Below are 21,255 nucleotides of genomic sequence, written 5' to 3'. Positions count from 1 at the left end.
GTTAGTGATGAGTGAAAATTAAGAAAATTGATCAAAATAAGCTAAGGGTTCACCTGATAAGGAAGGTGAAAAATGATTATTAAACCACTTAAAACTATTGACAGTCTCTAAATTGCCATTTTAGTAGATTTTTCATGGCTGATTTCATAGTCTAGGCTTTATCTCAGTTCAACTTTAAGAGCCTTATCCACAATAGGTAACTAGCTATATGGCCTTAGCCAAATTGCTGTACCTATATGTGCTTCAGTTGATTCATCTGTAAAATATTACTCAGTTTACCGCGACAAAAACTGGCTCCCAAGGTGCGGTGAGGGTTTGGTAAGCTAATAGTTGTAAAGCACTTAGAACAGCATCTGGCACAACAAAAGCATTACATAAGCATGTGCTGTCATAATCTTTAAAATACTGGGCAAAAAGAATCCTTTGATTCATGCATGAATGCCTTAACAAATGCATCAACCAGTATTTTGATTATTGATTAGGTGTTAGGCACCATATAAGATTCTGAGGATGAAGCAGGACCAGATATAGTCCATGTAGTCAGAGTTTACAGTCTAACGTGGATTAGAGACACAACTAACAACGAAATGTCAATGTCATGTGAGAGCACAGTGCAATATATAAAATGGATATAGTGATAATACCTACTTCTGAAACTGGCATGAAGTTTCAATATAATTCCTGAAAATACTTTAGTACAGTAATTAGCATAGAGTAAGGACATAGTAAAAGTTAGCTCTTACTCTTGTGTTGTAGTCTTTTCTATTTGTTTCTTTTCATGCTTGTTTTTTTGACTAGCTCATGAGATTCCCTCCAGAAAAAAAATCTTATCCTCAATGAACATTTAACATTTTTTGAACAATATATGCTTGATATTCTTAATACTAAATATATGAAGATTAATAATACGAGGTTCTTGCTCTCAAGAGACAAACTTGAGTACCTTAAGTTACAACATAATATGATAAACAGTTACAGTGCTATAAGCAATAAACTCTAGAAATGTAGAGAATGGGGTAACTTTCCCCGAGGAAACAAGAGGTTTCAAAGGACTTATTACCTCATCTGGATCTTAAAATGAAGGCAGTGTTTTTACAGCTAATGAGTGTATTGAATGAACCATGTAATGAAAGAATATGATTAATCTAGAGGTTTCACAAAAGGTAATAGAAAGGAAAAATAATAAACAGGAGGGCAGACTTGTGGGTTGACCCCACATGGGGAACCAAGCTCTGGAGTAAGTTGGGAAACCAAGCCCTGGAGTAAGTTGTACTTCAAGGTAAAAATTTTAGTTGTGTACAGAGAGCAATGTGAAGCACTGGAGTAATGTCCTTGACCTTACTTGCTTTTTGCATCCCCTTTTTGCTTAAGTATCTGTGGATTATAATCTTCATATATTAAGCTTTGTTTTAAAGAAGAGAACTCTGAAGGATCATGGTTGGTTCAAGCGTCATATACCCTGATGCCTGGAACTGATTTTAATCCCCAGTATTGTGCTTTAGAAACACTACGAGCTCTATAAACATTTGTGGAGCTAAATTGAAAGCATGCGCTTAATCTGAAACAGTTTCTCACTGAACTCACATAAAAATTTTCTTTGGTAGAACAGTCTGGACTTGAATATATTTAAACCTGTGTTCTCACAATAGACTTCTCTTATCTCACAACTTGCTAAGAAGGTCAAACCTTTTACTGTCACAAGAAAGATTGATTTGTGATCTGGAAAAACTGGGAGCTAATTTTCTCCATGGCAAATGAGCACCTCCCATCAGAAATTGTGCTTATTGCAGTAAAGTATTAGTGATTAAAAAAATTTTGGTCTCTTTCTATTAATTTTATTATCATAGAAAAAAGAAATTGAGTATCCAGTTGTTGAAGCTGCAAGAGTTAGGATATGTTATCATCAGTTTCTATTTATATTCTGGGAGCCAAAATTACAATTGGTTGCTCATCAATCATCAAACCAGAAAAATAGGAGACTGGAAAATTAAGATTCTAAATTTAAAAAGTGGAGTTTTCCTCTCCATTACAACTATCCTAAGAATTTTTCCGAATATGTTTTCTCAATCATCTATAAGTGAGTTTATTATTCAGTCTTGCATGATCACACTGTATTTGTAATCTATTATTTGGCCTATATGGGTCTGAATTTTGTAATGGGTGTGCCTTAGCATACAGTAATTAAATTATGATTAAGTCTATTTAGATGAGTATCTCCCAGTGTTTATGTCCAATTTTGAAAGCATTAACAGTATTAGTCATAGTTCATGTTAAGCACACCAAATTGCCTAATGAAGTATCTCTATTAATATAGAAAAATTGAAAACTGTAATTTAGTAAAATTAATCCTGGCAAAATACATAAATCAAGTAATAATGTCTCCAAATGGAGACTACTACTTTTGGCACTATAAATGTTTTTTTTCCCTAGAGTTATATGTTTCAGGTACCATTGCACATTTCTATTTTCCATTATCTAAATTACCATAGACTAAATTCAAATCCCTAATGCACTGAGTTCATTCATCCACATGTTTGGGATGGGCAGGAGAGAAGCAAAGGTCCAGTTCCTGAAACTTTCTATTTAATTGGAGAGTATCTCATTGTCTATTTTCTAAATTAATGGGTTCTCTCTTTTTTTTTTTTTTTTGCCATTATCTATAAAGTATGGAGGCAAAACATACTTTTTCTTTGCACATAATTCATATTTAACTGGGAGATTTTATAATTGTCACAAGAGGTGTCCTTTTATACCCAATAAGCCATGACAATTTAAAAACATTTTTTAAAAGATATAGGTAGTGTATATTTATGTATAAACAGAGTTTATTATTTTTAAATGTGTTAGCATTTAGCAATAGAATCCCCTAATAAAAAATGTGCTTTTCATTAATATTATCCTCTTCCTTTCCAATGCAATTGTGCCTGATCATGTCCATTTAGAGCTACAGCCTTTATTACATTTAATTTTCACCAGTCCCCAGTGAAATGAAATAGAGGCATTCATTGTCTCTTTTTTCTCTGATTGGCGAGGAAAAACACTATTTTATACTGTTATTTATAATTCATGTTGTCAAGTGGCCAGATACTCAAGCTAAACAATATTTTTAAAATATATACTTTATACTTACAAGAGAATAAACTGTGAAGGAGATCAGGGAAAATGAAGATCATTTTTCAACTCTAAAGGAAATAAAACTGGAGCTTATGTCACATTCTCCAAATGATAATAGACTGATGTCCAGTCATTTGTCTCCTCAGGGCTACTTTCAAGACTTTTGTAGAAAAAAAATGTTTCTCTAGACTTAAGCACTTTTTAAAATTTATGTTCACCTATTTCCTTGATAACCAAATTTAATTGTACTGTATTAACAGAGTTTTTCACAGCTTTTTCAGGCATTGGTATTTTGTTACATACAAGTAAGAAATGGAAGAGTTTCATTTAAAAAATATATACATAATGGCAGCTTGAATTTTAGTAGAAGCTTTTCAGAATAATACAACCAACAGTACATATAAACTGTGAAAGAAAAATTATTAATTTACTTACAATGAATACCACATAAAGAATGTCTTTATTCTAATTAAAATGATGACATAAGATGAACAGTTCCTAAAGAACTGAAATTATCCTAACAGAACCTTATTCCCTATCTGGAAAAGTGTATACTAATATTTACATAAAATACTTCAATTAAAATCCTGCATTTGTCAGCTCTGATTTTAAACCTCTCAAACGTGGAGTACTGGCTTTTCAAGAATCCAACAAGAAAAAAAGATGCTGTATATTTTATTACAGAGTATTTTGTTTGTTTGTTTAGCTCAAAATTAGTTACTATCATCTAGCAGGCACAGTTGCCATGAAATAAGCTCTGCTTTCATCATCCTCAAAAGCAATCTCATAGAAGTAGGTCATATTTAAGGACATGTCGATGGCTCAGAAACTGCAGGCAAAATAGCTTTGCCCTGAGTTTTGATGAGGATCTCACCCTAGTGGAAATTATAGGCTGTTACATTACCAGAGAAACAGGTGCCCCAGATACTTCAATTCCCTTCCAGTTCCCACTGTGGAAAGAGGAGAGGAAGTAGAAGGTTAAACGGGCACACAAAAGCAGAACTGATCGGTAATAACGGCTCACTTTTTTCTCATGAGAGAATTACTCATTCCACTGCTGTTTCTTAGTATATTTGGAGTTTGATAACAGGTTTTTACCATCTTTTATGCTGCAGTGAGCTTATATCTTTATCTCTTAAAATATATACTTTTTAAAATTTGTAGTAGTTTTAGGAAATAATGCATAGTTATGTTTCTATAATATGCTAACACTCCCCTGTTAATGTTTCTCACATGCCTCTTTCATTTTCCTAAATCCTGGGCAAAATCCCCAGAAGGAAATGTCAATTGCTTATACTGTTTCCTCTTTAGTAATTTTCCAATACTGAGAATCTCAATAAACTGATGAAAAAAAAATATTTTCTCAAAAGTATAGCATAACATTTGGAATAGTCAGTAAAAATGCCATGTTTTCTAGAAATTTAAGTTTCTATTTTTCATTGTCTTTCAAAAGTAATTATCACTAGATTTATAATTAAGTTTTGTGAAAAAATGCCCAAAGTGTCCCAAAATGAAAAATAGAAAAAATCTACTCCTCCAAGGAGAAGGAAAATAAAGAGGTAAAGGAGGGGTATTTTACTATTTTACATATTAGGAACAGCTGAAATATTTTTAAACCACTATTCTTATTCTTCACAGATTTTATGCACAGCACACACCAGTTTAAAGGAGAAGAATTGGAAGTTTCAGAGAGAAAAGGAGTAGTACAAGGTAACTGTCTCTAAGAATTCCCTTAAGGTCACAATAAAAGAAACATGCATATCTTTTAGGTCTTTTAGAATTATTTTAGGCCAACAACCATGGAAACTTTAGATGAGAAATAGAAAGACAAAACAGAAGTGTCCTTGTCCTGAAATAACGGCTCCCAAGGAAAGAAGATGGTGGAACATATTGATCACATACACACCCTATTTCTTCTAATTTTCATTGTCTCAGGGAGGAAATGACTTGAGTGGATTCAAGGGTAGACATCAGAGAGTATCACAGACCTAAAACAACTAGAGGATGTGCAACTGTATAGCTATTCTTTGTCCTAAGGTGGACAAGGTTCTTTGCTGCATCAGTGGGAGTGAACAGATCATTCTGAAAAAGCTTGTATAGAGTAACATTATCTTGAAGTTTTTTGCAGGGGGTTTCAGACTCAGGGGCCCTCTACAGTCTCTCTTACTTTACTCTTACTCTTCAAGTAGTACTTGGGAGTACCTTATCTGAAGATGCTCTTTAAAGGTTAGGAGGTGCCAAGGTTAGGAGTTAGCTCTTTGGGTCTGACTTTTGTGTGAACTTTTAATGTAAGAGGATAAAAAAAAATGTGGGGTTAATTGATTGAGGAGTTAGTGCTACGTATTCTTTTAAAACGACTGTAAGTCATATCTATAGCTATACTTATACACACACAGACATACACATATATTTGATGTCTCTTTAGTAACCTATGATATAGGTACATTATTATTATTCTTATTTCACAGGTGAAGAAAAAGAAGTGTAGAGACATTAAATAAGTTTTTCAAGGGGTTACAACTGTAGGTAGCTGAGCCAAGATGCAAATCCAGACTGGATCCCACTGTAGCATTCTTGGACACTATGCTACAGGAAGGATAATACCCCTATGTTAAAGACAATTAATAAATTATTGCTATACAATCAAGCAATTTTCCAGGAATTTGGGATTTCCTTGTTGCCCATCCCATATCAATGAGGTAAGAAACTTGAGTTAAATTTGGTATAAGTGCATAAACAAGGAAAAGAGTTTATGCATATTACATAGTTTCTATCTTTGCTGTATTTCTTAAAACCTAAAACTCAAAGAAGCAATTTATATAAATTTAAATTTTCTTGTTTTTAGTTAAATTCTGATTGTATTAATATTTTCCAGTGAGTCCTAACACCAAAATATGACCTATGCAAAAAACAGGGTTTGCTTTTGTCAAGCAAATTTTGGGAACTGGTAAGAACTCCATTCACCTCTTGGAGCTCCTCTGGGCATCTCAAATCTTAAAGGCTCTATGAAATCCTGCAGTGGGGTTTAGTGTTGTTCACTTCATCATTTCCCAGACTTCTTTGAGCAAGTGTTTTTGGTTGTCTGTGTAGTTGTTGTTTCTTAGATACACCTATTCAATTTTTGTATAGCTACTTGTTCAGTGGAACACTCCACAGTAAATTCTGGATTGCTAAAATTAATGTGGGAAATGAGGACAGCCATTTTACTCCTCTCGCATTCTACAGAGAGTTGGAATCTCACAGGTTTTCTCACTGGATGAAAGCACATGCAGTCTCTGGAATTGAGCAGAGTTTCCATGGTAAATTATTTCTTTCAAGCCTCTTTAAAGAAGGTATTTGGCATCTCCTTTGTTGACATTAAACAATATCACTTTCCAATTTCTATGCAACAGCAGTTTACTGTTGTCAGTTTAGAGTTATTTTGCATTATAAATGTTTCTCTGGTTCCTGTTCACTTTTAATAGAGAATTTTAGTCTTTATTAAACATACTTGTGTAATGTGTTTTAATTATAACATTCAATTTAATTTTGTTGGCTTCAAATTATACTGAAAAGGCAAGAAAAGAACTTTGCATTTTTATGTTTCCTTTTAGTTGGTTGGCTGATTGGTTCAGTATCAGTTGATACTTTAGCCAGATAGAATTAATACTAATAAGTTCTTTCTGTTGTCAAACAGTTGTTACAATGATGGCTTAACTACTAATGGCAGATTTTCTAACATCAAATACAGACTCATTATACTTTGTACCATTAACAAATGCTTGTCGATATCAAATTATCTTAGATTTCTGTGAAGATGTAGTGCTTAATCATTATTCTGATATTTCAGACAAGCAGATTATTTTTAAAATTGGCAGTGGTATCAAATAGCAAGTTCATTATCTTAGAAAAAATAATTGTATCAGCCCTATAGAAGGTCATTTGTTAACTTTCTGTCTACAGACATAAACATTTGTAAGATCCCAAACCAGGGAATCAAGATTTTTAGTTTTAATATGTGGCCTATAAATCCCACTAAGTAACTCCATCGCATCCTTTTTTCTTTCTTATTCTTAACTTCATTGGAGGTTCTGAACTCTTCAGGTTCTTGTAATAATTAGTTTGGTTCTTCTATTAAGAGTTAGTGGTCTTATCTCACAGTACAGGAACTAAATCTCATGTCTTGTATTATCAAGAGAGTTTGGGAAGGGGATGAAAAGTGTGAACAATGTAAATGGACAACCATTATTTCAAAGTGATATTTTTTCTTCACTATTAAAAAAATGAAGGTTAGAAGTAAAGCAGTTGAACATATCAATTTTTATATGCTTTTCTAAGATATTCATTCCAATAGCATTTCCTTTCTTGTATAGTATTGTGGTTAAAAGTGTGGCTACACAGATGGCTATGAAGATGCCAGAAGTGAATGAGACTTCCACTTGAGAATACTTGTGTTTGAGGGATTAACACAAGGCAAAGGAATAATGGAAGAGTTAATGTTTTGTCCTCTTAGGAAAGCAAATAGATGACCAATTATTATAAATACTTCAAGGCAAGGGATGTATGGCCAGTGTAGATTCCTTAAGAAGTCTATTACAGTTCCTCAATGAATTTTGGATAATAGATTAATAAAGTTTAGGACTTAGAACTAGGATAACTTAAAAAAAATATTTGTAGGGTAGCTATCTATGGGATGGAAAAAAAAGAGTGAGTTTTGTTCTGGATCATTTTTGTTCCAATCTAAAGTGCTAACATAACCAGTTTTTCTGCCAATGTAAAACATATATTTTATTCTCCTTCTGCTCCTTTAGTTGTAATTACTTCCTTCTCCCATCAAGTTTAATAATGAAAACAGTATTACTTTTGGAGACAGACAGACCAAATATTTTCTTAGACTTCAGTATTGGGCTCTAAGCAGAGCATTAAGACAGACAAAATTGAGGTTTGTAAGCTTCTGTTTGACTCTCATTTCCCATCCTAATGCACTTCTCTGCTTCCTTTTCCCCAGTCACCTCTTATGTAGACTTTCCCTCATCATACCAGAATTAAGAAACTCAATCTCTGTTTCAAGAGCCTCCCTAACCTAAAGCAAGGGAAAATGGTGTGTTTTTAGTACACTTGAGACCATGGGCTCAGCTCATTACTGCCACGACAACCTCTCCTGCAAATACGTTTCCCACCACCAGCAGACAAAATCATAAGTATTTCTAACTGGGTGAATTAAATTCATCTTTTAAAAGTAAATTATCACAGAGTTCTATATCATAAGAGACTAGCAGAACAGTTCTTGATCCAGTTGCTCTCTGCTCTGTGTTTCCAGAATAAAAAAAAAAAAAAAATTGCCTGTTTCAGCTTTCTTACTGAGTATATTCACTCATCCAATCCCTTCCATTCTTTCCAGGTGGAGATTCTTTCTATGTGGACTCTTCTCTTGTGGGCATATCTGGACATCAAGTGTCCCCAATATTTTCATAAAATTCATTTATTTCTTCTTTTTCCATCCTATTGAAAATATCACGGGAGATTGTAAGAATAAAATACTTTGGCAGTTTTGGTCTTGTGAGAAAGCACCTCAGGTTTACAGGTTATAGGTTCTGGCATTTATAAAAACCATATTCCAAGTTAACAAGAGATAATAAGTAAAGTTCCCATTACAGAACTCTCACCATTGAGTCTGCCACCTAGATTTGCCCATGCTGGGATCTCAGTAGAGACCATGATGACCAAACCATACATTTTATTTTCAAATCTTACTTTATTAAATTTTGTTTATCTTTTTTTTTTTTTTTTTTTTCTTTTTTTGAGCGGAGTCTCGCTCTGTGTCGCCCAGGCTGGAGTGCAGTGGCGCGATCTCGGCTCACTGCAAGCTCCGCCTCCTGGGTTCACGCCATTCTCCTGCCTCAGCCTCCCGAGTGGCTGGGACTACAGGCATCTGCCAATATGCCTGGCTGTTTTGTATTTTTAGTAGAGACAGGGTTTCACCGTGTTAGCCAGGAGGGTCTCGATCTACTGACCTCATGATCCGCCCACCTCGGCCTCCCAAAGTGCTGAGATTACAGGTGTGAACCAAATTTTGCTTATCTTTATATCCACACCCAATTTAATACAGTGAAAGGTTTTTTTCTATTGTTTTTAACACTTCCTTTATCTCTAACACCCCTAAATATTCTTCTGGAGCCTGCTCAAATATCACCCTCTCAATGTGGCATTATACTACCAATCTCAGCATTCTTTGTCTATTTATTCCTCCTCTGTTTTCCAGAAGACTCTATTCATACTTCCAGTGTTGAATTTGCAATGAATAGGATTCATCAGCTTACATGACTGCCTTTCACATAGTAGTCCCTAAATGAATATGCTTTATGTGATTACAGGAATAGATGAATAAATGGTTAGCTGGTGATATGGTTTGGCTCTGTGTCCCCTCACAAATCTCATCTTGAATTGTACTCCCATAATTTCCACATGTTGTGGGAGAGAACTGATGGGAAATAATTGAATCGTGGGGTTGGTTTCCCCCATACTGTTCTCATGGTAATGAATACGTCTCACGAGATCTGATGGTTTTATCAGGGGTTTCTGCTTTTGCATCTTTCTCATTCTCTCTTTGGCTGCTACCATCCATGTATGACAGGACTTGCTCCTCCTTGCCTTCTGCCATGATTGTAAGGCTTCTCAGCCACGTGGAACTGTAAGTCCAGTTAAACCTCTTTCTTTCGTAAATTGCCCAGTCTTGGGTACGTCTTTATCAGCAGTGTGAAAACAGACTAATACAGTAAATTGTTATCAGTAGAGTGGAGCATTGCTGAAAATATACCCAAAAATGTGGAAGCAACTTTGGAACTGGGTAAGAGGCAGAGGTTGGAACAGCTTAGAGGGCTCAGAAGAAGACAGAAAAATGTGGGAAAGCTTGGAACTTCCTAGAGACTTGTTGAATGGCTTTGCCCAAAATACTGGTAGTGATATGGACAATAAGGTCCAGACTGAGATGTTCTCAGAGAGAGATGAGGAACTTTTTGAAACTGGAGCAAAGATGACTCTTGTTATGTTTTAGCAAAGAGATTGGTGGCATTTTGCCCCTGCCCTAGAAATTTGTGAAACTTTGACCTTGAGAGAGATGATTTAGGGTATCTGGCAGAATTAATTTCTAAGCAACAAAACATTCAAGAGGTGACTCGGGTGCTGTTAAAAGCATTCAGTTTTAAAAGGAAAACAGAGCATAAAAGTGTGAAAAATTTGCAGCCTGACAATGCATTAGAAAAGAAAATCCCATTTTCTGAGGAGAAATTCAAGCTGGCTGCAGAAATTTGCGTAAGTGACGAGGAGCGAAGTTAATCCCTAAGTCAATTAGGAAACTGTCTCCAGGGCATGTCAGCAGTCTTCATGGCAGCCCCTCCCATCACAGGTCCAGAGGCCTAGGAAAAAAAAAAAGTGGTTTTGAAGGCTGGGCCCAGGGTCCCTGAGCTATGTGGAGCCTAGGGACTTGATGCCATGTGCCCCAGAGGTTCCAGCCATGGCTGTAAGGGACCAACGCAGAGCTTGGGTCTTGGCTTCAGGTGGTGCAAGCCCCAAGTCTTGGCAGCTTCCACATGGTGTTGGGCCTGTGGGTACACAAAAGTCAAGAATTGAGGTTTGGGAACCCCCATCTAGATTTCAGAAGATGTATGGAAATGCCTGGATGCCCAGGCAAAAGTTTGCTACAAGAGCAGGGCTCTCATGCTATGGCAGTGTGGAAAGGAAATGTGGGGTCAGAGCCCCCACACAGAGTCCCTACTGGCACACTGCCTGGTGGAGCTATGAGAAAAGGGCCACCATTCACCAGACTCCAGAATGGCAGATCCACTGACAGCTTGCACCATGCACCTAGAAAAGCCACAGACATTTAATGTCAGCCTGTGAAAGCAGCCAGGAGGGAGGCTCTACCCTGCAAAGACACAGGGGTGGAGCCACCCAAGATCATGGGAACCCACCTCTTGCATCAGCATGACCTGGATATGAGACATGGAGTCAAAGGAGGTCATTTTGGAGCTTTAAGATTTGACTGCCCCACTGGATTTTGGACTTGCATGAACCTTGTTGTCCCTTTGTTTTGGCCAATGTCTCCCATTTGGAACAGTTGTATTTACCCAATGCCTGTATCCCCATTGTATCTAGGAAATAACTAGCTTGCTTTGGTTTTACAGGCTCATATGTGAAAGGGACTTGCCTTGTCTCAGATGAGACTTTGGACTGTGGACTTTTGAGTTAATGCTAAAATTAGTTAAGACTTTGGAGGACTGTGGGGAAGGCATGATTTGTTTTGAAATGTGAGAACATGAGATTTGGCAGGTACTAGGGGTGGAATGATAGGGTTTGGCTCTGTGTCTCCACTCAAGTCTCATCTTGAAATGTACTCCCATAATTCCCACATGTTATGGGAGGGATCTGGTAGGAGATAATTGAATCATGGGGGAGGTTTACCCCATACTGTTCACATGGTAGTAAGTCTCACGAGATCTGATGGTTTTTCCACCGGTTTCCACTTTTGCATCTTCCTCACTCTCTCTTTGCCTGCTGCCATCCATGTAAGATGGGACTTGCTCCTTCTTGCCTTCCACCATGATTGTGAGGCTTCTCCAGCCACATGGAGCTGTATGTCCAATTAAACCTCTTTCTTTTGTAAATTGCTCAGTCATAGATATGCCTTTATCAACAGTGTGAAAACAAACTAATACAACTTGGCAAGGATCTTCTTTTTCAACTGGATGTAAACTCATTCTGGATTTAGAATCAGTCCTTCACTGAGGAAATGAAGGTAACTCTAACCAGTAGGCATTTTCTAGATTAAAGTAGGTTTGCTCAGTACTGAGTCTTTTGACCAGAAAGTTCAATTTCAGTCCAATTTCATTCATTATCTCCTTCTATTATGTTTTTAATATCTCTTGGCCACATGATATATGCAGTAATTATATGCAAATGACTGGGAACAAAGATCAAAGTGTGTGTCTCTAGCAAAGACTATTCATTTATTGAGAACATGGTGCCAGGTTGCTTATAACTGTGCTGATTACCTGCTTATGCTTTTAACAAAAGTTCCACAAAACATTCTCATGTGTCTTCCTAAAGTCTGTCATTTGGCTTTGTAATTTTTTAGAATTTATTTTTTCAAGAATAGAATGTATACACTCTGGACACCCATGACACTGTTATCTGTGCACTGGTAAGAGATATGTGTTTCAGGGAAGCAAAACTTTTCAGATTGTATTTCTGAGGATTGTTTCAAATTTTTTATTCAAGAGCAATAGAAAAAAATTTCTGATATTTGATAGTGCTTAAATATTCACGTCTTCTCACTCTTAGATGAGTTGATCAACTCAGAAAATTTTATTAGATATTTTGTTTATTTTTCATGTTTCCAAAGGAATATATAATGGGGAAAATATTTTCCCTCCCACTCAAGCAGTTCTTTGGGATAAGAGGCAGACAACTTTCTAATAAATATCCCCATCTAGTGGTACAGTTAGAAATATATTGAAGACATAGTTCTATAAGAAAACATTGCTACAAATTCATTTTTCATGTTATGTATTAAAAGTAATGGCAATAACCGTTACCAATTTGCACCAACCTAATGTTTACACATCTGTGTGTGTGTATTCACTAAAGTATCTAGTTAGGAAGTCAAATTCGACCTCCCATATGATAACAATATTTTTGCTAAATTTTGTAAAAATGGTTATACCAAAAACTTAAACATTATTTACTAAATTTGAGACATTTTATTCACTAACTTAACTGATATTTAGCTTATTCATGACCAGCCCCTTGTATATAGCATACATATCAATACCAAAAATAAAGAAGCAAAATCGATGAACTTTTCACATTTTCAATTTGGGTCAGTTGAGAAAATATTTGACATCACATTTTCTTTTTAAGTTGTGTAATTTGAGAAAATATTTGACAATGGCTTTTCACTGTCTAGAGTAGGTGCAGAAAAATATGTTAAAGGTTTAAGACATTGTTTCTTCCTTGCCTTTCTGTTCCTGTAAACCAGAATTCAGGTTCATAACACAGAACTTCAGATAGTCATATTGATGGAACCATGAAATATAAGAAAAATAAACACCTGCCACTTCTCAATGTTTGCCTCTATGAAGCTAAAGTGATATCAGACGTTGGCATATAAACAGATATAAGATTTTTTTAGCTGATTTTTGCTCATGTGGGTGTGTAAAAAGATGTTGTAAGATATATTACGACAAATACACCACCTCATGTCAGGTCTGTTGCTAAGTAACTGACTATCCCAAAACTTAGTAGCTTAAAACAATAGTCATATAATTATAACTCATGATTTTATGAGTGAGAATTTGGACAGAGCTCAGCTGGGATTTCTTTTGTTCCATGTGGCAGTGATTGCAAAAACTCAGTGAGATTCAGCTGATCTGGAGGGTATATTTGTGAAGATGGCTGGAAGGTGAGCTCAGTTGGGAGTGTTGACTGGGATATTTACATGTGGCTTCACCAGCATGGGTGTCTCAGTATACCTGGACTTCTTACGTAGTGGATTAGAGATGTAGCAGCAAATGTTCCAATGAACAAGAAGAAAGCTACATTAATTTAAATGACCTAACTTTGGAATTCACATAGTATCGTTACAGTCACATTCTCACGCACAAGTCCACCTAGAGTTACTCAAGTAAAGACCTGTTTACTTAAAAATAAAGTATCAGAAAATTTGCAACCTTATTTTTTAAGCCACCAGGCATCTAAAGGGAATAGTTACTAAGAATATCCCATATGCAGAAGAGACAAAGAAGTTCTGATAACTGTTTTCAGTTATCTGAAGGGTTATCAATGAAATTAAGATGTGTGTAGTCCATATACAATAGTCAACTCTTACCTACAGTTTTTCTTTCTGAAGTTTCAGTTACCCATGGTCAACCATGGTCTGAAAATATGAAATGGAAAATTCCAGAAATAAACAATTCATTTCCTTTAAAGTATGTGCCATTCTGAGTGTAGTCATTGAATCTCACATAGTCCCGTTTCATCTTTCCAGCTATGTCAGTCGTCTCTTTGTACAGTATGTCGTTAGTCACTGAATAACTGACTAAGTTATCAGATCAAAAATACCTAGCCTAAATAGGATTCAGTACTATCTGTGGTTTCAGGTATCCACTGAGAGTCTTGGAATGTATTTCCTCAAGAAAATTGATACAAGGACTAATAAGTAAAATGATAGAGAAAAACGTTTTGGTTTAACATAAGAAAGAATAATTTTCTGATAGTTAAATCTCCATTAAAGTAATAGGCTGCCTTGTGAGGCAGTGAACAATCAGTGTATAAGCAGGAGTCTTAACTGTTATAGATGTGATACCTACATCAAATGAAAGGTTAGACTAAGCAGACCTTAAGGTACCAATACTGCAGCTGTATTTAAAGAGATTAACCTATTCCTTCATGACTATTTGGGTTTAGAGGACAGATGAGATATTTAAAGTAAAAGTTATGTAATTTATAACATGACAAAACACTCAGCTGCTTTCCATATTGCCTTCATGTTGTTACACAATAGCTAGTGCACTTTTAGAGTGCATTAGTAACATGATTCAGTTTAGGAAATATGGAAATGTCTAAAGCAGTGTGTTTTAAATCCTCACTGTGGGGAATTTTAAAACAGACAGTGATTCTCTATCTCCATCCGCAGAGATTTTGATATACTTAACCTGGAGGGGGTCTGAGCATGCGTACTTTTTAAAGAACGCCAGGTGATTTAAATGTATACTTGGGCTTGAGGACTCATAGCTACAGCATAAGTCTCTGGACTCATAGATAAACCTGTGCAGCAAGGTCCCCTAGAAGGGCAGGGAAAGTAAGTAGCTGTAACCTGAAACAACATGGTGTTCCAAGAACCAGAAGAAAATTTTAGTAGTTTTTTATTATTATTATTGCTATGCCAATATTTAGATCTGTCTAAAACTTCCTAAAGAGGCTGAATAACTTTTACCTTGCCTTTTCAGAGGAATTAAGGAAAGAGTAAACATTTGTAGCTCACACATGAGCTACATGTGTTCCACATAGAGCGGAAGTTCTTGTTTAATATCAGTTTCAAGTGGCAGATTTGTCTTTCTTATTAAATCCAGTTAGACTGTGACCAAATTGAGGACAGGGACCATATCTCAATTATTTTGGAGACTCCAGTGCCTAACACCCTGGCCTACATTGTAAGACTTCAAAAATTAATTGTTTGTCAAGGAGAACAACTATACACAATAGCAATTTAATAATATATTTTAAGAACATGTAATAAGAGGTCACATTATAGAGGCTCCTTGGAATGAAACAGATATTTATGAACAGCAATGTTTCCAGAAACATGTATATACTTAGGCCATTTACATTTGAACTTCAGCAACTTTTTTAAAATATTAATCTCCATGTGATCTCTTAGATAGTCCTTGAACTAATGGTTTTCGCTGAAATTTAAAAATAAAACAAATAATCTAAAAATTTTCAGGGAGCCCAAAGCTATGATTTTTAGTATATTTTCAATTCAGTTGTTCATGTGTTATTCAATATGAAATCATTTCAGATTTAACTGAAGGGTAAAATTAAATTTACCATTTAAAACTAGTCAGCTGGAAAATTTCAGATCTCTCAGGAACCATGTCACATCTCAATTTCTGGACTGACTTGAGTGAAGATTCAGAGCTTACTGTGAATGCTGATGTGAAAACTAGTATTATTTTTCAGTTTTGTTTCGAGGCCTTAAACTGCTATCTATGCCACTGAAGTGAATCATTAGTTCCAAGCATCAGAGCAAAGTTCAACCAAAATATCTTAGGGTTTAGTCATGGTAAGTCATCACAGTATGATATGCTAACACTTAAAAACTGGGATTTCCAAAAAAAAAAAAAAAAAAAAAAAAAAAAAAAAAAAGTTTGACAGTCCTTGAAATTTCCTCATAACTTTTAAGTAGGAATTATTCTGCACTGTAGTCTATAAGAAATTGGTAGACTGCTGTGCCAAATTCATCTTGTAGATCACTATACATAGCTAGCAAATTACTTGACAATTTTACTTTCTAGTTCTGAAAACAAACAAAAAAGTTTATATAAAATGGCTGAATTTATTTTGTATTTCTGTAAGTAGCTTATTTTACCTTTGAAATGTGTTTTATTGACTACAAGGATTTTATGCTTAGTTCTCACATGAATAATATCATAATCCAAAATCAAAACCAGAAAAGCAGGAGAAAATATGTGCATGTGGATAAACTACAACAAATATCTATCATTTTTTGTTTCTAAACAAAATGTACTTAACATTGAGTGTTACCTACATAAGGATGGGTATAGTAACATTACTCATCATTGGATTCCCAGCATTTAGCGCAGGGCATACATAAAGTAGGAATGTAAGACTTTTTTTTTAAAGCTAAAATGAATTAATGAATCAATGAAAGTTCTCTTTCTAGTAAATTGCACGATTTTTTGGTAGGATTAATTGTTATTGTTAGAGCAAAATTAATTCTTGATATACATAATGCTTTTCTGAATAAAAATAATATTTTTAATAATTTAATAATTATTTTAAATTAACTAATTAGTTAACATTTAATTATTGATATATATTTGAATACCAATATGCTTATTTGTATATCATATTTTTTCTATTTCTATAAAATATCTTCTTTTTACTGTAAATGTCAATTTAGAATTGTGAAATTGAAGCAGATAACTAGATACTGCAAGATGTGATATCAACTAAAATGACAGCGATATTAATCTAACAAAAAAAGAATGTCTCAAATATCTTTATTCCTCTTAAGCTCATTTTTTAAAAAAGTAATGCACATTAGATTCACATAATAAATGATGAGAACAACCTTCCATTTTTCTTCTTCATATAATCAACAACAGTTCTAGTCATTTTTTATTAGGGTAAATAGAAGAACAATAATCTTAATTCTGAGAAGGGAATTTGGTTTTAATTTATCATCCCTTACCCAGTTTAACACTCTCCCTTTATTCTCTCCCAGGAAAACTTACTTTTTCTCTGTCTTATGTTTCCTATCATCATTTCCTCTTTGAGCTTTTCTCTCTATTTCTGTTCCTGGGCTATTTTATAACAGAACAGAATGAGTTAAAAATATTAGCTTCCACTTATTAAGTTTCATTTGAGCTTTATGACAGCCTCATGAAGTAAAGATAATACTTTAGCGTGATTAAGTAACAAAGTGAACATTAGTCAGTAATTTGCATAGTTGAGATTTGTAAACAGTTGTGTCAGACCCCAAACCTCTGTACCATGCCACCTATCTGACAGATATGCTTGGGTTTAATAGCAGTTTCCTTCCATTCTGTAATTAAAGAATTATTAATTTGGGTAACCTACTAGCATTAGAAAAGCAATATACTACCACTTATTTTAAAACAAGTAGTGTATTCGAATCTTAGGAAATATACATATTTTTCAAAGACAACTGTTTTGACCTAAATAACTTCATTACTTTGGACTAAAAGCTGTGGAAGGGGGTCAATCTGTGATTCCAAGTGGGAGGCTAATTTTGGACTTCAGATCCACGATGACAATGAGAAAACCTAAAGTTGGATTGCTCCATGGTGATCTTCATTCGAAGGCCTGTTGTCCTCCCCTCCGTGCAGCATTACAACGTGGTTGATAGGGGTAAGGAGAACTATCTCGAACTCAGAAAGTTAAATTTTCCTCTTTGAAAAGCCTAGTAGTTCTATGATAATTCTATTATGAATGTCAGCTGCATGAACCCAACTCTACTTTGCAAATAAAAATGAATGATTTTTTAATATATTAATACAAATTGACATTTCCAGGAATGAAACTATTGTATAATAAGGAAATTTAGCTTTTATTTTTTTTCTGGAGCTTTAAGACATGCTCACCATTTAAAAAAATCATGGCATTGATCAAAAACACTTATGATATTATATTTTAGTTGGCCAAAAAAAAAAAAAATCCTGTATTAGTTTACAATTTTTAACTGTTACATTATTGGCAATTCTATATTTAGGTATAGACATCTAATTACTTTGTTATGTTTTCTAGTGTATTTGTTCCCAAGTATTTACATGTGTTGAAATATAGAACTTTTTTATCATCTAGTACATTTCTTTTTGTCTTTTATATTACCAATGGGACATTATCTGGATTTATAAATTATATTTGTAGATGAGTTATATTACTTATGAATTTCAGCTTAGGATATTTGTTATGAAAAGGAATTGGATCTGAGAGGAATGAAAATTTCTGCAGCCCACACTCTCTTTAATGTGGAAACTTTTCTTCTAAAAAAGTTTGAGCTGAAGAGACAGATATTTAGAAGATGGCCGACAATTTAACTTGCCACTACACAGGAACTCAGGAGTATCTACAATGTCCTAGATACCTATTTCTTCTACGACGTTTCTAGGAGTGTAGGAGGGCATAATGTTCCTACAAATCAACATTTTTGTACAAAAGCATTTGCCATATGACCCAAAATATATCCTCTTTCCATAACAATTTATATAATTTATCTGTTTTTTAAAATGTATTTCTACCTTCATCTGAAGAATAAAGATGACTGTGAAAGCAGCCATTGATCAGAAAACAGCTGGAGGACATATTCCCTAGGTATGAAGCTTCTTCATTGACTAGTCAATGTAGACTAAAGAAAAATATCTCACTAGAAGATTTACACAAATCAGTAGCATCTGCTGATTTATGGCTTAATTGCATTTCTAATTAATCTACAAAACACATTTGCAAATCATCTCGTATAAACACTCTTAATGTCGTGGAGTTCACTACTGTGTCAGAGAAGTAAGAAGAGTGTTAATTGATGTGTCCAGTCATCATCAAGGCTATCTTTCTACTCTCATGTACCAAGAAGTGAGAACAGAAAATGAAAACAGCAGAGGTCAATGGGATCTTCCTGTTCTCTCTCTCCTTCTGTTTTTTCTTTTTTTCTCTCTCTGTCTCTTTCCCCTTCTTTCTTTCTTTCGTATTTCTCTAATTCTAAGCAGATGGCTAGGATACATCAATAACAGAACAAATACTATAAGCTGGGTGCGGTGGCTAACATCTGTAATCTCAGCATTTTGGGAGACCTGGGCAGGCAGGGAGCTCTAGACCAGCCTTGGTAACATAGTGAAAACCTGTCTCTACTAAAAATATAAAAATTAGCCTGGCATGGTAGTGCATGCCTGTAGTCCCAGCCATTTGGGAGGTGGAGGTTGCAGTGAGCCAAGATCACACCACTACACTCCAGCCTGGGCAACAGAGTGATACACCATCTCAAAATAATAATAATAATAATAATAATAATAATAATAATAATAAATAAGATAAGTGCTACAAATATCCTAAAGCCTAACAGTCTAAAGCGATCAATAAAGACCTCGGTATAAATCTATAAAAATATTTAGATTAAAAATATAGCAACAAACTTGGTTGAATTTAGCATTTTAAGTAAGGCTTGAAATGAAAACTAGAGCCAGGAGCAGTGGCTCACGCCTGTAATCCCAGAACTTTGGGAGGCCGAGGCGAGCGGATCACGAGTTCAGGAGATCGAGACCATCCTGGCTAACACGGTGAAACCCCGTCTCTACTAAAAAGACAAAAAAGAATTAGGCGGGCGTGGTGATGCGCACCTGTAGTCTCAGCTACTGGGAGGCTGAGGCAGGAGAATGGCGTGAACCCGGGAGGTGGAGCTTGCAGTGAGCCGAGATGCACCACTGCACTCCAGTCTGGGCGACAAAGCAAGACTCTGTCTCAAAAAAAAAAAAAAAAAAAAAAAAAAAAAAAAGAAAGAAAACTAGAGGTATGTCAGCAGACACTGGTAAAGTGAAGAATATGAAGAAAGATATCAAATATATGTTGTTGTTTATAGTTCTTAAAAATCTTTAAATTGAGGCTTAATTTAAATGTAGTGCTCATTAATTATTATGCATAGATTAGTTTTTATGTAAAATCTAAATTAGCTTTAGATTTTACATAAATCTATATTTATGTAAGTAAATAAATCTAGATTTTACACTCAATCATTCTTGTAAGTAGTCCAGCCTTCAAGGTGAGGGCCATAGAGAATGTACAGTTACTGATTGTTACTGGCACAAAGTTTGCAGGACAGAAGAAATACTGATACTTATTTTGCATTCAGTAAAAAATAGAACCATTTCTTGGATTAATAAACTACTGAGACTTTTTTTTCTGGCTTTTAAAAATATTCTCTTTGGGCAGGGCGCAGTGGCTCATGCTTGTAATCCCAGCACTTTGGGAGGCCAAGGTGGGTGGTTCACAGGGACAGGAGTTCAAGACCAGCCTGACCAACATGGTGGTGTAATACAAAACTGGGTGTGGTGGCACGAGCCTGTAGTCCCAGTTACTCAGGAGGCTGAGGCAGGAGAATTGCTTGAACCCAGGAGGCAAGGTTGCAGTGACCGAGATCATGCCACTGTACTCTGGCCTGGGCAACAGAGAAAGACTCTCTCAAGAAAAAAAAAAAAAAAAAAAAGTCTCTTTCATTTGCCTCAAATTTAAAATATAAAAAAAAAAAAATAATGGGAAGTGTTCCCTTACACCAAACCAGTCAAACAATTCTAACATTTCTCATATTTTTGTCAAACCCATTTCAAACAATTAAAGTTCAGAGTTTTGTTCTGAACTTTCTCCAATTTCGTTGATGTCTGGCCTCCAAAAATTGTATAAATATTAGAATTCTGGATATACCAAGTGTCAGTCCTCTTTTATCTTGACTCCCATAAATGATTTTCTAAAATCTTACTTACCATATTAGTAAATTGAGTAAAAATTTTTCATTTCCATAAATTGTTATTAGTAGGCCGTCGTCAACTTAGAGAACATGTTCAGGGAAGTGAGACTGGGTCTGATATTTTAGACAGTTATTTTTTCTGATATGAATTATTGAGTACAAAACATTCTTATTAAAGTTACAGCCAGTATCAACTGACCTGGTTTTAAGGGTGATAGAAATTCAGAATGCCATTGGAAAATATAGAAGTGATCAGAAATAAAGAAAGGGAAATAAGTTAACCTTATTGCACTATTTGTGATATTTAGGTGCCCACACTTCACAGTACTAATCTAATTTGTTATTTAGTACACTCTGCAACCAGTTTTTTTTTTTAATGTGATGAC

At 35.0% G+C, this 21,255-nt stretch overlaps 1 long non-coding RNA gene across 1 annotated transcript in view; it reads right to left on the bottom strand.

Annotated features, from left to right (window-relative positions):
• Positions 1 to 3,920: 3,920 nt before the first annotated feature.
• LOC115899894 overlaps positions 3,921 to 21,255 on the bottom strand; it is a 99,434-nt gene continuing 82,099 nt past the window's right edge. The window contains exon 3 of the long non-coding RNA XR_004059479.1: positions 3,921 to 4,064. This is a non-coding gene — a long non-coding RNA (uncharacterized LOC115899894). The remainder of the gene's footprint in view (positions 4,065 to 21,255) is intronic.

This window comes from Rhinopithecus roxellana, chromosome 10, assembly GCF_007565055.1.
Source record: "Rhinopithecus roxellana isolate Shanxi Qingling chromosome 10, ASM756505v1, whole genome shotgun sequence".
Lineage (NCBI taxonomy): Eukaryota > Metazoa > Chordata > Mammalia > Primates > Cercopithecidae > Rhinopithecus > Rhinopithecus roxellana.
The sequence above is the reverse complement of the archived record's forward strand: the minus strand, read 5'-3'. Positions and strand labels throughout refer to the sequence as shown.